This window comes from Puma concolor, chromosome E1, assembly GCF_028749965.1.
Source record: "Puma concolor isolate L17-30 chromosome E1, mPumCon1.1.hap2, whole genome shotgun sequence".
Lineage (NCBI taxonomy): Eukaryota > Metazoa > Chordata > Mammalia > Carnivora > Felidae > Puma > Puma concolor.
In genome coordinates this window covers 48,250,021-48,268,225 of record NC_141680.1, presented here as the reverse complement: position 1 = coordinate 48,268,225, position 18,205 = coordinate 48,250,021, and the positions used below count along the sequence as shown (strand labels likewise).

At 35.2% G+C, this 18,205-nt stretch overlaps 1 protein-coding gene across 11 annotated transcripts in view; it reads right to left on the bottom strand.

Annotated features, from left to right (window-relative positions):
* The window catches only part of TANC2 (tetratricopeptide repeat, ankyrin repeat and coiled-coil containing 2), a 377,119-nt gene that overhangs the window by 207,761 nt on the left and 151,153 nt on the right, over nt 1-18,205 (bottom strand). For 2 of the 11 annotated variants that reach the window (XM_086687675.1, XM_086687676.1), the window contains exon 1: nt 486-643. The exons of 8 other annotated variants lie outside the window; for them this stretch is intronic. The gene's annotated coding sequence lies outside the window, so the exon portion shown is untranslated. One more of the 11 variants, XM_086687677.1, reaches the window with a different exon arrangement.

Sequence of the window (18,205 nt, the reverse complement as noted above, 5' to 3'; positions counted from 1 at the left end):
AAATAACAGCAATAATGTCAAGTTTAAAAAAAATCCTTACACTGTACAAGAACATCCATTCGTAAGCATTCTGATAATGAAATAAGCAGGCTTAAACAATTCTAGGTTCCCATACTGTCACGTTTTAAAAATGTATTTTACTTATAAGTATATTGCAGTAAGAAGTAGAAATCTATGCTAGAATCACAATCTAACAAAAAAAGCAACTTGACCATCACATTTACATTAAAAAATCAGTATCTTTCTTCACAATGAAATATTATTTTTAAAATATGAAAACTATTTTAACAGATTCATACACACACAGAATAAAAGAACACACAATTAAAAATTAAATAAATGTGCCTAATGACATTTCTTAATGGCTTCCTATAAACTAAGTGTCAAATTCTCTTAGGTTGCGTTTTTTTTCCTACAAAGCTCAAAGTAGGCCTTACAGCTCAGAAATCCATGTAACACACAAATACTCTACTCATCATACTCACAGGCTTTAGTTTTTCTTCCTCATTAGTCAATACTATATAGCTTTTTCTCCTGCAAACCTGAAAGGCTTCTTCTTACTCACTGGTCATGCTGTTATCAGATCTGACATATCAGTGATGATCCACACTTTAATCTTCCCCAGCCAGTTCTTCACACTGCCCAGAACTTACTGCGCGTTACAGGTGATACTTCTTACAGCAGATGTTGATTATGGTCCCAAAGCACAAGTGATGCTCCCAAAGGAGCTTAGAACCCCTAACAACATCACCTGCTTCTTTTTATATCCAGAGATGCAATGTGATACTTGTTTTGAACAGCTAATGATTTCAAGAAAGATTACAGATGAGTTCTTTTCATTAGATCGCCTGACAGAAGCTTATCCTTTCAGAATACTGCAGCAGAGATAGACTGTATGATTCCCTTAGGAGAAAAAGAAATGCTTTTATGTAATTTTTCCTCTGTGGCGCAGTTTAGTTTACCCTCCTGGTAGAGCAAACTGCTGGAAGGACTGGTTCTTAGGTTTCTAATGGCGCAGCATTAACATAGTGAATGATTCACGGATGTTCTTAACATTCAGGAGTAACACGGAGGGCTAGCAATGCAGCCCAGGTCCAGAGCTGATGAATGGTGCAGTGCTGCTGTTGCCATAGCAACCGAGAAGAAAAAAGCAGCACCATATAAGGAGCTGTGACATGGATTCTGGGAACAATTTATATTAAAAAGCTGTAAGCTCCTCGTGCCTTAAAGCTATAAACTCCTCCTCCTCAGATTCCTCCTCAGACTTCACTGTTCTGAATTCCTAAATCAGCTGTGTGAATAAATATTACAAAATACAGTAACTAAGTAGACACTAACAAAACAACCACATCCTGAGGTAACGAAAATGATTAATAACACTTTAGCAAGCTAATATGTGCCTGTGGTATCTTCATAATTTATTGGGTTAAATGGAAAAATTAAGACAGTGATAAGTAAAGAACTGTCAAGAATGTGATAGCAGAAAATTTATTTTTAAACAGAGATATTAAAAAACTGATTAAATGTCTTTCATTCAGAGGGTAAGTTTCAGATACACCAAAACTAGAGAACCATCAACTGACTGATATAGTAGCAACGGTATCATTTTCAAAGACAGGCAAACCACTTCCTGTATTCCTTCTAGAAGCATAAAGATTCAAAAGACACTAACTTCCCTGAAACTGCCCATAGCCTTTACTTATGATCAAGGAAATTCCTTGTGTCAATCACTGGAGAGACAGGGTTACTGTTCCATTCTATGCTTCTGAAGGCCTTCCCCTACTAGGCCTGGAGAACCTTTCTCATCAGTTTTTCCTTGCCTTCCAGGAATCCAGAAGAGTTCCTTCCCTTCCAGTGGACAGCAGGACAGTGTCAAAAAAGAAACACAGGAGAAGAGAGAACTAGGGACAGTGTCAGTGCATGAATTGAGCAGTGGCAATGGTACTCCCTCTGCAGTACTCTAGATGGCTCTGAGCCAACTTTCAGTAGGCTTCTGGAACATGAGCCACTGGTGCTATCCATCTATTTAGATAGGGGAATTCTACATGCAAGTGTTCTGTATCATAGTGATATATGCTTCTCTCCTAGCACTGCATATATAATGAAATGTTCAGATACAAAATAAAGCAAAACAATTAGGTAAATCACTTATTACATTGTTCTCTTATGTGGGCAGTATTGCCACTGTAATAATAATTCTGGTATAATTATATATTTGTTAGTTATAGATTTATGATGTGCTCATCTTCATAAATGATGATAACCTCAGTGAAATGTAAATGAAAAGGACTACAGTTTAATAGAAAGGACACACACTTGACTAGTGTTCTGATTGTAGTTGTAATAATGCTTAGTTGCTTGGTAAGTCCTTAATTCCAATCCTCAAACTCATCAGCAGTACAATTTGAGTAATAACATATTTTCTACTTCTTTCTAAAGCAATGGTAGAAATAAAATAATGTCATGTAAAGCCTTGAAATTCTAAAAATCTGTTATCTTATTTAAAAATACCTAATTAAGCAAAACAGTGAAGATAAAATAGAAAATAGATTTCTACAGAAGTCAATAGGCAGAAAATGGCCAGAAAGAGTAAATATATTTCTGGCTAGTTTTCATGTTTGATTGGATATTTGGTCTCACCACACTGCACATATTTGTTGCAAGGAGTCATTTCATTTTAAAATTACAGTAAACATGGAGTACCTACTTTACAGTTAGTTGAGCATCTGACTCTTGATTTTGGCTCAGGTCATGATCCCGGGATCAAGGGATTGAGCCCTACATCAGGCTCCATGTTGAGCATGGAGACTGCTTAAGATTCTCTCTCTCTCTTCCTCTGCCCCTCTACCCTACTTGCGCTCTAAAATTTAAAAAATAAAAAATAAAAATAAATAGAATTACAGAGATACTAAATAGTAAACAGAAATGCTGTGGACTAATGTTAAAGGATTATTTAAGATAATCATGTAAAAGTAATTCCACCGTCCCTACATGACTAATAATAATTGTCGTAAGAAAATTATAAGTTGGAGATAAAGTAGTATAAGTAATTTCTATAGAATGACAATACTAAAGAACATGCAAAGTGAGAAACTTGTTTCAAATGACTTTTAATTACTTTCACCTCACCTAACTAGAAAACTATAGGTCAAACCTAAAAGTAAGCATTTATGTTAGATTTGAAAATTCCACAGAGAGCATACCTCAGTTCTGTCTAACCTCTTGTCTCTAGTAAAGTTTTAAAATCAAATATTGTCTTGGCACAATGGTTACTTTTGAGGGAAATTCTCTTTAGTTGTTACTTTTAGAATACCAAGAACTCAATACCTTTAGGAAAAAGAGGGCAGGTTCACATCTGTCCCAAATCAAGTTGAGCCGATCCATGCATTAGATGGATTCCAGAATAATTATGTTTAAAAAATGCAAACTTTGACAAATAATCATTTTTCCACTGACATTCATTTTAATGTTGCTAATGCTCTGTATGAGCTAATCAGGAAGAGGATATAGTTGAGGTACTTTAAAAGACAAAATACATAGGTTCTGTTTTTGTAAAAATGGGCTTAATTGATGGTACAAGTAGAGAGAGATTTAAGGGGCTAAGCTATTTCATTGGCTACTAATTTTTTAACTCCCTTGTGCTGAATTTAGGTAAACCATTCTAAAACTTACAGAATTTTCTATTGTTTTTATTTTTATTCTTTCTCCAATCTTCCCCCTGTATAAGCTTTCTCTAAGAAGTAATCATCAGAATTAAACTTCACAGTGTTTAAAGGTAGGGTAATACTTATGAAGAGGTGAATACACGAAATTACTATTTTCACAGAAGTAAGAACGTATCCATCCTTCTTGTTACAGCAATTCAAGTTTTGGCCAGATTTCTAATGTGGAGTTTTTCCTTTACTAGGAATTGCTAATGCTCCAGATTATAACTTCAATTTGCAACAGTAAAATTGTGACTAAGAGAAGAGAAAGTAATGCATTCCTAAATATCATATAATGTGCCCTCTACACATAAGACAACTATTCATCTGGTGGTCAAAAGGAGAGTAAGATAAGCTGGCAGGTTAGACATATGAAAAGCAGTATTTACTTAATGAATGCATGAATGATATTTAAAGGACTTCTGAGGATAATTTTCATTATACACAGTTTTTACTTGATATGTTGACTTTACTACCTAATCCCTGAAAAAATTTCCCAAATGTGGGATGCTACTTCTAAATTATATTCTCAACATTTTAAAAGGATCATTAAGCCTGCAGGTGGCTCTTTCAGGATTTTTTTTTTATTGATAAATAGAACACAAAAGAGCATATTGAGCTACAAGACATACATATCAAATCTCCTTCCTCTCACTTTACTTAATTCATTAAATGAATGTGAATTTATGAAATTCACTAAATGATACAGATGTATACATAACTTTTAAAAAGTATAATCACTTTAGAAGCCAGAAATATAGACTTTAACCTAGAAAGGGAGAGAAAATCTAGATGCTGAACCAACACTGGTACATATGAGAACATTGTTCATTATGTTGTCTAAACAAAACAAACCATTCATACACGTAGACAATTCCAAAATGATCATATCTCTATTTTTAATGCAGCCAGTGACATGAAAGAATAAATGACAAGATGATGTATTTATAATAAAGAAAATGTCCTCTGGAACATTCTGCCCTCTGGTGTTTAAAATGTTCATCAGAGAGGGAGCATTCTGTCATGCCACATGTTTATTACTTTTGGCGGGCTGAATGCATCAATTTGGGCACATAATTTTCTATAATAAGAAAAATATGGTTTAGCATTATAATAAGTTCTGTTATTATAATGGGAATATATATTCTGTGCTAAGCTTTCTATTATCCCATACTATCATTTACTTCCTGTTTGGAGAGTCACTAAGAGGATTTCTTTTGAATCATGGATATTTACTTATATGCCTTTCATGATGCTTTGTGACTGAGCAGTATTCCTGATGACCGATACTATTTAATTCTTACATTCAACACTTGACACTTTTAAACCTGCTTACACTCCACAGGAAGTAGGCAGAAAAGCAAGCAGAGAGATAGAGCCAATTAAGCATAAACATAGCCTTTCTAGAAACTATGGCATAAAATTGTTGTGAGTTTTCTGGGGAAGATCACAGGAGGCATGGACAAAGGAGTTTGTTGTTTTTTTTTTTTTCCCTGTAACCTCCATGGTATTTGCCATGTTTTAAAGTGACGTCTGGGGTTCCTGGCTGGCTCAGTCAGAAAAGTGTGCAACTCTGTATCTCAGGGTTGTCAGTTTGAATACCAGGTTGGGTATAGAGATTACTTAAAAATCGTAAAAGAAAAAAAGAGGAAAATGATACATAACTCTTAGAACCACCACACAGCAGCTAAAAAGGGTATCAGAGATTATTAAGCAAATGATTGTCAACTTTCCACCTGTTAGGATTCTTTTACTATTTTCTCCAATTATATACACTGAACATTCTGAAAGATTTAATGTACCAAAATTTTTATTTATTAATTTAAACAAAGATATACTATTAACTGAAGTTTCAAATAAATGTGAATTGACCACAGTAAGATGATATAATTTCATTCAAAGGAAATTAAGCTAGCCAATGTAATATTATGACAAATAAATGTATATTTTCTTTGAGGCATTTTTAAATATTGAGGATTGTATCCACGATATGGTATTGAATGCTACAGAGCTTAATGATAGTAAGAATAATAATATTTAAAAAATAACTGTCAAATCATACTTACATTTTATATCAGTAAGTGCTAGGCACATTAGAGAAACTGCAAACATTTCTGTACCACTCTCAGTCCTAAGGTTTTATTATTCTTACTGTACATTTACAGAAAAATAGGCTCAAAAAGAGTTAATCTATCCAGATATACAGCTTACAAATTAATGAGTGTGGAATTTTAACCTGGTTCTTTGTCCAAGAGCCTAGCTCTTGACCAATATGGCACTATCAGTTCTTTTGGGCCTAGAATTCTGAGCCTTAATTCTGCCACATTACAGATTTATCTAAATCTTCATTCCATAAAGATCTGCCAAAAACTACTTTATGATGTGTTGTCCTTGTTAAACATCTTTCTTGATGTTGACCACCTGCCCTCTTAGAACTCTGCCTGTCATCTGCTCCTAGATTCCCTTTCCTTGGATTAATAGGTTCTACTTCCTTCCTGTGACACACAATTACCTATAGCTGATCATCCTAATATTTAGGGTCTGTTTAGGCCTCCACTTAGTGATTGCTACCAGACTGCATCTTACTAAATTGCCTTCTCCACCCCAGATCCTAGGTGTCCCTGGTTTAGTGGGCCACCACTCTAACAGGAATACTGATCAACTCTACACTTCATAGTTTAAGGAAGCAGATTTCTTAGAAAAAAAAAAAAAAAAGCAGAGAATAGAACAGAAGCTATGAGCCACTGATGAGTAATTCTAAGAGGGAATACAGATTGAGAGTATAGGCTAAAAATTAATAAGTAATTTATATATTCACAAATGTATGTAAAATATAAAGAAAGAAACATGGCCATAGCAGGAATTTTCTGATAAAGACAGATCTGTGTCCAAAAAAGAAATACACAAAGAGAGGACATAATCAAAGATGAAGAGTGGAAAACCCTTCAATTATATTGTCAAAGAAGAATAGAACCCAAGCTGAGAAGAGCTGTTTCTAAGACAGTACAAAGGATTGTTGGGATATTTTTAGAATAAAAAGATGGACAAGGGAAAGCCAGATCCAGCGCATAAGAAAGATAACAAATGATTTTGTTATAAGCTTCCACTTATGAATCAGCTGCTATGACCTAAACTCTATGTTCTTGACATACATAATATCTTCTCCAATCCATACAATACTCTGAGGCAGAAATAATAAAAATGATAATAGTAATACAGATAAGCAAACATGCTCAGAGTAGGTAAGTGACTTGATCAAGTCATACAGCTAGTAAGTGGCAGAGTCAGGGCTTGAACACAAGTATAATGGACTCCACAAAGTTTGCCATGCTTAACAACATCCAGCCTCCAACCAAGAGACATAGAACAATTACTCAACCCTTAATTTCCTTTAATCTTCTCCATAAATGAAAATATATTTAAACTAAAAAAGGTAGAAAAGATATTGCTAAGAATTAATGAAATCTAAGTTATGAGTTAAAAAACATTCAAAACACAGGCCCACACAACTGACATTTGGTTTCTAAAAGAACACAAGAATAGGAACATGAAATTACTACTAGCAGTCTTTGCAAAATCATACAGGAAATTAGGAGGACTACAGGACTAGACAGTGGCAAAATACAGATATGAACTAGTTGATATAAAATTTTTAAAAAGGGAAAAACAGTAAGACTCAATAAGGGGTCAGAAGGAAAAGTAATTCCAAGATAATGTCATGTCTATTTTGATAGAAAAAAAGGAAATAACACAGAGGTAGGTCCATCTTGATATTGGAAAGGTCTCAGATGAAGTTCCTTAAGCGAGAGAAAAGGAGATCTGATGGTAGTTTTCTGGGATATAAAGGACTGCCATGGGAAAGAGAGGTTCATTTATGTCATACAGCTAAAAGGCAGCACTAGGAGTAATGGGTGGGAACAAAACAAGGGCAGATTTCCACCCACGTAAATTAGAATATTGACAGTTAAAACTCTTCAACAAAGGAATAGGAATGCAACAAAGCAGAAAGCTTGTCCTCCTTGAAAGTTTTCACAACAGAAGCTGTTGACTATCCACTTAAATTTCTCTGAAAACTAAATTTGCTCACACATGTAAAGTGCTTAATATTGTCTGGAACATGGAAAGAGCTAAATAAACATTATCTATTATTACTATTATCATTACTTAAACGTTTAGCAAAACTTGCCTGCAAAATCATCTGTGCCTGCTGACTCTTAGGGATCTTTGATTTCTATGGTAACGGGGCTAGTCATATTTTTATGTTTGTTTGAGTCAATTTTACAATTTGTTTTCTTCCACATCCTCTGGTTGTTTTTTTTTTTTTTAAGGTGTGCTTTTAATTATTATTTTTTACTGTGACCAGTGTGAGGCTAGAACTCACAACCCTGAGGATCGAGAGTCAAATGTTCTACTGAATGAGCCAGCCAGGCAACCTCATTTCCTCTAGTTTTTTTAAGTTGTTTTGCCATAAAGCTCAATACTATAATCTCTTATAATAAGAAAACATTATCAGTGACTATATCGTTTCATTTTTTTTAAGTTTATTTATTTATTTTTGAGAAAGAGAGAGAGAGAAAGTGGAGTGGGAGGAGCGGGAGAGAGAGAATTCCAAGCATGTTCCGTGTTGTGTCGAGCCCGACTGGGGGCTCAAACCCACAAACTGTGAGATCATGACTTGAAATCAAGAGTCAGACGCTGTGGGGGACCAGGGTGGCACAGGTGGTTAAGCATCGGACTTTGGCTCAGGTCATGATCTCATGGTTCATGAGTTTGAGCCCCGCATTGGGCTGTCTGCTGTCAGCACTGCACCCACATCAGATCCTCCAACCCCCTCTTTCTCTGCCCCTCCCCATGCTCTCTCTCTCAAAAATAAACATAAAAATTAAAAAAGTTGGATGCTTAACCAACTAAGCCACCCAGGTGCCCCATCATTTCTTATTTTATGTGTGTGTTACACATATTACTTATCTCTCCCCTCTCCTCTCTTTTTTTACTTTGATCATTCCTTTCGAAGATGTTTCTATTCTCTTAGTCTTTCCAATAAACTTGTTTGTGTCTTCACTATCAATTTTTTTTTTGTTTTTACTCATTTCTGCCTTTAATTTTGTTTTTGTTTTTGTTTTTGAGAGAAAGAGAGAGAGGAAGTGCATGTGTGCATACAGGCAGAGAGGGGCATTGGGAGAGGGAGGGAGACTCTTAAGCAGGCTCCACACCCAGCACAGAGCTGGATGTGGGGTTTGATGTCACCACCGTGAGATCATGACCAGAGTTGAAATAAAGAGCTGGACGCTTAACTGACTGAACCACCCAGGCACCCCTATTATTTCTTTTATATTTACTTGTTCTTCTAACTCCTTGAGTTAATGATTAATAAAATTACTTTCAGTTTGTTTTCCAATAATAGCATTCAAGCATACATACAATATACATAAATGCACACTGGAAAAAACTAAAAATAAATCAATTATATGTATGATGTATCAATGATATGTATGATGTATCTTTCTAAAGATATAAACCATATTTTATTTCAACTCTAGTATCTAAATAGAAATATCACATGATCCAGTAATTCCACTATTGGGTATTTACCCAAACGAAATAAAAACACTAATTTAAAAAGATATATGTACCCCTATGTTCACTGAAGCATCATTTACAATGGCCGAGAAACCGAAGCAACTCAAGTGTTGCTTGAGTTGTTATTCTCAAAAAAATAAGATCTTGTCATTTACAACAACATGGATGGACCTAGAGAGTATTATGCTAAGTGAAATAAGTCAGAAAAAGACAAATATCATAGGATTTCATTGATCTGTAGAATCTAAAACACAAAACAAATGAATAAACAAACAAAAAGCAGAAGTGGACCCATAAATACGGAAAACAAACTGATGGCTGCCAAAGGGGAGGAGTAGAAGGATGGGTAACAGTGGGTGAAGGGGAGTGGGAGATACAGGCTTCCAGTTATGGAATGAATAAGTCATAGGGATAAAAGATACAGCACAGGGAATATAGTCAATGGTACTGTAATAATGTTGTATGGTGACAGATGGTAGCTACTACACTTGTGACCACAGCATAACATATAGACTTGTCAAGTCACTATGCTATATACTTCAAACTAATGTGACATTGTGTGTCAACTGTAACAACACCAAAAAAAAATCGACTATAATAATTAGAACATTCTGATAATTAAACACATCAAAAATAACATGAATTGCCAAAAATTTTATATGGTATACTGGTATCAAGAGAATTAAAGTATTGGGGTGCCTGAGTGGCTCAGCTGGTTAAGCATTGTACTTCAGCTCAGGTCATGATCTTGTGGTTTGTGAGTTCAAGCCCCATGTCAGGCTCTGTGCTGACAGCTCAGAGCTGGAATCTGCTTCAGATTCTGGTTCTCCCTATCTCTCTGCGCTCTCCTGCTCTCTCTCTCTCTCTCTCTCTCTCTCTCCAAAATAAACATTAAAAAAATTTTTTAAAGAATTAAAGTGTCGGGGTGCCTGGGTGGCGCAGTCGGTTAAGCGTCCGACTTCAGCCAGGTCACGATCTCACGGTCCGTGAGTTCGAGCCCCGCGTCAGGCTCTGGGCTGATGGCTCGGAGCCTGGAGCCTGTTTCCGATTCTGTGTCTCCCTCTCTCTCTGCCCCTCCCCCGTTCATGCTCTGTCTCTGTCTGTCCCATAAATAAATAAAAACGTTGAAAAAAAAATTAAAAAAAAAATTAAAGTGTCAATATAAAAATATTATTAAATATTTAATAGAAAAAAATAAAATGTTTGGACCTATAGTTCATGAACGAAGGCAAATGTAGAAGTAGAAAAATGTTAACATCACCTTTGGGATGACTTCAAAAGGGTTACTTTTAAAGAAATTCACTTCAGCACTTATATTACCACCATCCTAATAATAAATCATTATAATATAATCACTAAAAAGAATCTGTACTGTGATAAACAGTTTAAAAGTTACTTTAATTATAAAGTAAAATCATCTACAAAACTATATTTGTGCTAATTAGATTGGTAAAATTGCATCAACTGTTAAACTATGAAATACTTCAGATCACCAATAGAGATCAATTTTTTTGTGTGCTTTCAAGTTTTTATTTAAATTCAAGTTAGTTAATGTACAGTGTAATATTAGTTTCAGGAATAGAATTCTGTGATTCATCACCTAACATATAACACTCAGTGCTCATTCCAAGCGCCTTAATACCCATCACCCTAGAGACCAATTGTTAAGCCCCAAGCACCAGCGTAGCAGTGAGAAGTACATAAAGAATAATATAAAAGAATAAATTATCAGTTATTAGTTAACACCACTCACATTACTGAAAAGACCTATAAGAAATATTGAAAGACTTGCCATTTAAATGCACTAAGGCATCACTGATGTATTCACACAGCTTACGAATACTCACTAAATGGGGACTTTTTTCCTGAATCTAACTCTGACTGGATGTGTCATTCATTAAAAGAGTAGAAAGTATGAATCTATTAAGCCCAAGAACAATGTGAAGACTACTCTGGCAAACACTATAAGCTGGTTTACTCAACCTGTTCCAATTTGTGTTCCTATACTACTATGGCTGGAAAGCCAAAAATCTACCTTTCTCAAATTGCCTTGAGTTAAGGTACAGATAAATAACCCAAGTTTTTACCAACAGGATGTGCCTATCCTCCCATGCCTTCAGTGACAAAGTAAGAGAATGCCATACATAAGTGGAAAGTTTGCATTTTCTGGCAAACACTAAGGTCAAGACATCTGGTTCCTTTGGGGCTATTGTGATAGAGGCAGTGGTGTTCCTTTAGGATTATAGGGAGGTACGAGTTCCTGGCTGCATTCTTCAGGCTCTCCTGGAGATTCTGAAAGCTATCATAACCCTTCACTAAACATCTTTCTGTTTAGACTAGCTGGGAAAACTCTGTTTTCTATGATTGAGACCCTAACAAAATAACTATTAAGATAGAAAAAGAAACTAGTGGGCCAGCTCATTAGCTTACCAATTAAATTGTACATCAAAGAAAAGAACACATACTAGGAATTTTTTACACAGATGAGGCCTACTAATAACCATTTCTCAGGAAAATTATAGAAAGATCTTCCTGGGAATTATCCTCATTTGTAGCATATGCTATAATTTTCCTAGGAAGACTCTATTTTCCTCTAGAAAATATTAGTCCTCAAATGAAAAAAAAATACATCGTAGGAGGTAATGATCATTTCAAGAAAGATAAGTAAATGGGAAACTGAGCAAAGTTTATAAAGAAAGACTTCTTTTAATATGGTACTGAAAAAGCACGGCTCTGTTGAAAAGTACCATCATGGTTTCTTACAATCTTGCACAGACTTGGCTAAGTCAAGTTAGACCCTAAAATGTCAGTATGTGGGTCCAGAAACTCCCTTAACTCTGTAGAATCTCACCAAAATAGCACATAAAAAGAACATCTTTGTAAATTCCACAATCAGGTCAACAGGTTTAGAGATAGGATTTCTAAGTCCACATCATTAAGTTCAAACTATAAGGGGATGAAGAACTGTAATAGGTAAAATCAGAGAAGAGAAAACTGACAAGAAAGTCTGTGATTAAAGAAGAGAACAGAAAAACTATGATGGTTTGGACACATGGTGTAGAAGCAAACTGCTACATCTTCATTAGGTTACCAAAGATATATTATAGACTAGTTCATTTTCATGTTCATAATAACAACTCTAAGTCATAAAGAAAAGGTCAGATTAAATTCAGTATATAAGTAACTTACACATTTTAAAAAGATGTTCTTCCAAAATGTTTTTTTTTTTTTTTTTAGTGATCTGAAGGGATAAACTCTTAGTACTAGAATAAAACAAGTATCTAAAGTAACTCCTCAGAGTAGTGGTTCTCAAACTTCAGTGAGCAAAATAGATTGCTAAAAATAGAGTTTCTTGGGCTCCAGATTTAATGAGACAATCTGTGAAGTGAGATTGATTGGGTAAATTTGGATACTCAGGAATTTGCATTTTTCAAAGAAGCACTCCTGGTATTTATTTATTTATTTACTTATTTCTCCTTCCTTCCTTCCTTCCTTCCTTCCTTCCTTCCTTCCTTCCTTCCTTCCTTCCTTCCTTCCTTCCTTCCTTCTTTCTTTCTTTCGTTCCTTCTTCCTCTCTCTCTCTCTCTCTTAAAGTTTATTTATTTATTTTGAGAGAGACAGAGACAGCAAACTTGGGGAGGGGTAGAGAGAGAGAGGGAGAGAATCCTCCCTCTGTGCTGTGAGCACAGAGCCCAACGCTGGGTTCCAACTCCCGAAACCATGAGATCATGACCTGAGCCAAAGCCAAAAGTCAGATGCTCAACTGACTGAGCTACCCACCCAGGTGCCCCACTCCCAGTATTTCTAATACAAGCAGTCTAGGGGCCACACAATGAGAAACACTGTCCATGAGCATTTCACATAGGTGAAGATTTTACGATAGTATTATAGTCACAAATTTGATCTCCCTCTTTTTTTTTCCTTTCTTTCGTGTGTGAATGTGTGTGTGTTGGAGAAGGTGCATAAACTTAGAAAAAAAGTACAATCCAAAAAAGTGTATAGGTATTGCACTTAAATTTTAACAGCAACTGTGTGAAGGTAAAGTGTGTGAAGGAAACCAAAGACAGCATAAATTAACTAACATACTTCATATAACACAACCAGAAAGAGGTAATGCTGAGATTCAACTTAGTTTAAGAGCAAAGCCCATTTACTTCCATTATATTTGTGGTTCTTACACTTGAGGAATGGATGAGGAGGCTCGAAAGGTGGACCTCTGGGCTCTTTACACTTGTTTCAATCGCACAAAATCACCACTGCTTGTGCATTTTGTTACTTGAAGCCAAACGTACTAATAAACTGCTCTTCCAAGTGTCAAATTCAGTTGCTTTAATAAGGCATAATTTTTTTGTGTGAGAAAGTCTCCATATACAAATCATCTAACCTGACAGAAACAGAACCATTTCATAAGAAAAAATGTAAATAATTTGTTATTTCGACCCTTCTCCATTAAGGAACATTGCAGCATTTTTGCAAACCTTCCCTGGTAGTGGTTGAGTAGAGGTATGGAGACAAAACAACTATATTTCAATGAAATATAAATATAAATATATATATATATAATATATATATATACACACATATGGCAATATATATGGCAATACTACAGCTGCTATAAATAATCTTACTATAAATAAATACTACAACACTATAAACAATAGTGCCACTCTGTATGAGTGACTTCCATTCAATTATGAAAGTAATTAGAATACAGTTATTTTCTTATATGCAAATTCTTAAGTTCTTATAAAACCTAAAAAACGGTTTAATTACACTGTAAATCTAGTGTGTGTAAATATTTCGAAAGAATTCTTTATCTGATCATACATGTTGATTTTTCAGATGCTCAAAATATACATACTGACAAAGACTCTCTCCTTAACTAACCTTTGTCAGTCTCCTCTGAGCCCCCTTCCACTGCGTCTCCTCCTTGGGCCTTATCCTTAAGCCTGCAGTCTAGTTCAGGAGAACCAAGGATCCTGGTAAGTCCACTTAGTATGAATCCCTCCACCCTCGACATATGATCACCCTGGCCCATCCAGCAAGAGTCCTTCCTATTAAACCGGTTTTAGCAAGAATCCCTTTACCCTTGATGTCTCCTTTTAGTAATTTTCTATCTATACTATCCACCTTTATCCTTGGCTATAAATCCTTAGCTTTCTTTACTGTATTTAGAATTGAGCCCAGTTCTACACTACGGTCTCTCTTCTCCATTGCAATAGTTCCTGAATAAAATCTTTTACCACATTAACTACTGTCCAGCTCTGGTTTTAACAATACTGACTGATGATAACTGAACTTACCTAAACTGAATTAAATAACATCCCCTTAACATTCCCTACTTTTGGTCTGGAAGACAAGAGGAATACAGCAGTGGAAGGGCGGGCCCCCTTTTCTGTACTCCTGCACTGAGGAAACCCTAGAATTTACAATAGCATGATATTTAACCCATAAAACTAGAGAATCTGAATTAGAAACAGTAATGCATTAGAAACAGTAATGAGGTCGGGACCTAGTTTAATTAGTACTATCATTCCAAAGAGCTTAAAAGTCTTCATATACACTTTCTTGTTTAACCTTAAAGAGAGAGAGAGAGACAGAGAGAGAGAGAGAGAGAGAGAGAGAGAGATTGATTGATTCTGGGGCTCCAGATTTAATGAGACAGAATCTGTGAAGTTGATTAGGTAAACCTGGATACCCAGGTATGCATATTTCAAAGAAGTATTCCCAGTATTTCTAATGCAAGTGGTCTAGGGACCATACAGTGAGATACTGGGTAAGATTATTTTATCCATATGGAAAGTAAAATAGAAATATTAACATTAGCAATTACAGAGCTTAGATTACCATATAAACCTACTATATTTCTTAATCTAATAAAATCACTACAATATATCTTGAATTCTAATATTTTTTCCTAAAGTTATAAGAGATTTATTCATGCTACAGAATCGTGAATACATTGCAACAAATCAGACTATGAAGACCAATGTAATCTCTATGCTCTGTATACTTTCAAATTGGCTTTTCAATAATTTTCTCGAGACTATGTTTCCATTTTATCCAAGATTATAAATGAGAAGTAACACTTATTTAACATTTATTATATATTAAATTGTAAGTTTAAGCAATCTTACTCAATCTTCACAGGAACCCTGTATTTTTTTCTAATAATAAAATTCACTGAAGTACATCTTGAGTTCCAGTGCTTCCAAAAATTGCAAGATAAGAATCATGTGAAAAATGTGTCGTAAGTACACTAAAATATATCAGGGTATGTAAACTGTTATTAAATATAAGCTCTTTTTAATGTCAAAATAGCTTTAAATCTTTTTCCCAGGATGTCTTTATAAACAAGTCAATGATACCTTTATATCCATGATGAAAATAATATTTTGACCATAGCTAGCATCCAAAGTAACGAGGCTGCTGCACAATCAGATGGGTTATTTTGACTTATTTACCATCTAAATAGGACTACCACACAGTCATTCCAATCTATACAGTGAATTCTTTTAAAATCAGTCCAAAAAGATTTTCCAAAAGACTATGTAACAACCCACTTGATATCAGTATTTGAAGGTCACTCCTCAGAAAAGTAAAGGGCTTACTTAAGGTAATTAAAGAAATTACTTGCAGATCACCTTCCAAAGGCTCAGAACTCATATTTAACATAACCAACAGAAAGTCACCCAAATCTCCTTTAGAATTATAATAAATGTGGCTAACATTTATTGACTACTTCTTCTTTGTCAGGTACTGTCTCATGAGCTTTATGTGTACTAACTTATCCAATTCTTTTAAAAGTCCTATGAGGCAGATACAATTAGTATTCCTATTTTAGAAATAAGTACAGAGACTGAAGTACAGAGACTTTTAGCAAACTTGCACAAGGTTACAGTTAAGAAATGGCAGCCAGCGCCCATTTTGTTATACTGCCTCATGAAATTTTAGATTTTATATGTGATAAAAAAAATACAAACATTACAGAAAGGTACGCAACAAAATTTATGTCATCCCTCTACCACTTTTGGGTTACAGTCAATGTATCTCCACACCACCATAAAATGTATGCATGTGTGTGTTTGTGTGTATGCATGTATGTGTTGTGTGTCACACAAATGGATTACTATTAATGGTAAATAGTAACATTTTAGTTTTTTTACTATATACATGTACACATATGTACATACATACATGTTTCAAACTTGTTCAAGTTTATTTGTCAAATAAACACTCCGCAATAAAACTGCTGTGTCAAGGATTATGTGCGTTACAATTCTGATACATACTATCAAACTGCCCTACAAAAAGGTTGCAATGATTTATTACCCTACCAATAATGTGAATACTCAAAATTTAACTTTTACTAGACTTACAGTGTACATAATAGGCAAACAGTATGAATTAGGTAAGTGTTGAATGAATGAACTATTTACTGGCACTCCTAATTATCTACATTTTAAGAAGTATGCTTGAGGGGCGTTAGGATATTATGAACACAAACATCTTGGAAAGCGCCCTGGGTAAGAATCTGGAGAACTGGAGCACTTCCATCAGCACAGTAACGGGGACCAACACTGTCTCTGCACACTCCCCTCCATGCCTCCTCAGTGCACAGCCATATACAACTAAGTCAAATGAACCTTGAGGCTTTCCCAACCTTAGGTTATCTTCTGTTGCTTGGAATAAAAAAAGTCTTAATTGATATGCCAAATGGGTTCTAATGTACACCTGAGTGAAGGACTAAGCTAAATACGTTAGGAGTACAAAGGTTCTATGATAAAAATGATAGGAAAAGGTTAGTTATTCCTTCATTATATCTTACAAGATAAAACAAAGATTCTTTTCACCACTGTATTAACTTATTAGAAGTGAAAGATCTATTTAAAGATCAGGAAAACACACACAAGGTTAGTGAACATGGCATACTCTAGTCCCTCATACACCACTCTTTACACATTTGCCAACAATATCTGATTAAAAGGTAAATCAGATCACATTACTTCTCATTCCAGCTCTTCTTAAAATCCTACAGAGTTGGTTTCCTTACCATGACCTAAAGACTCTGGTTTCTGCCTACCTCTTCAACTATCTTCTACCACTGTCCCCTCTGACTTATTCTGAAACCATTCTTGCCTTCTTCCCATTCTTTGAACACACCAATGCTGCTTTCTGCTTTAGGACTTTTGTTCTGGCTGTCCCCTCTGCCCAGAAGGCTCTGACCCCAGACCTTCCCATGAGCAGCTTCGTTTTGTTATCCACACCTCTCTTCAAATAGCTCTTCTTCTGACTCTCCTTGACCACTCCACAGAAAGAAACCCTACCCCCACTCCAGTCTCCCTCTATCCCATTTTATGACCCTCTTATTACTTGTACACTATCTATAATTTTTCACCACTGTATCGAGTAGTGCTTGGCATTTCTCACCACTGTATCGAGTAGTGCTTGGCATTTTATGAGTCCTAAACAAATATTTGCTGAACGATTAGGTGAAAAGCACAGAAAAATAATATGCAAACCACTTTGACTATAGCAAAGACAGGGTAATAAATATTGGAAAATCAAAAAGAAAACAGAATAAGATGACTATTCTGGCCCCACTTACTCAGTTGGGTTGGTAATATGAATACAAGGAATACAATGGATAAATCATTAAGTGGATTGAATTAATGCATTTTGTTAAAAACCATTCTCTGGAGGCCATTTACTTATGGTCATCAAGTCGTTCTCTATTCAACTTTCTTTTTCGTTACTCATAACAAAATATAATTAGGAAAGGAATGATAACTTGTAAATAATCTACTAACCAAGGTTTTAAATTTAAATTGCAAAGTAATTTCATTCCAGGTTAAACCAGAAACTTATCATCTGCTTTACTTGGTAGAAAATTGGCCACAGAAAAATTTTCATGGCACCCT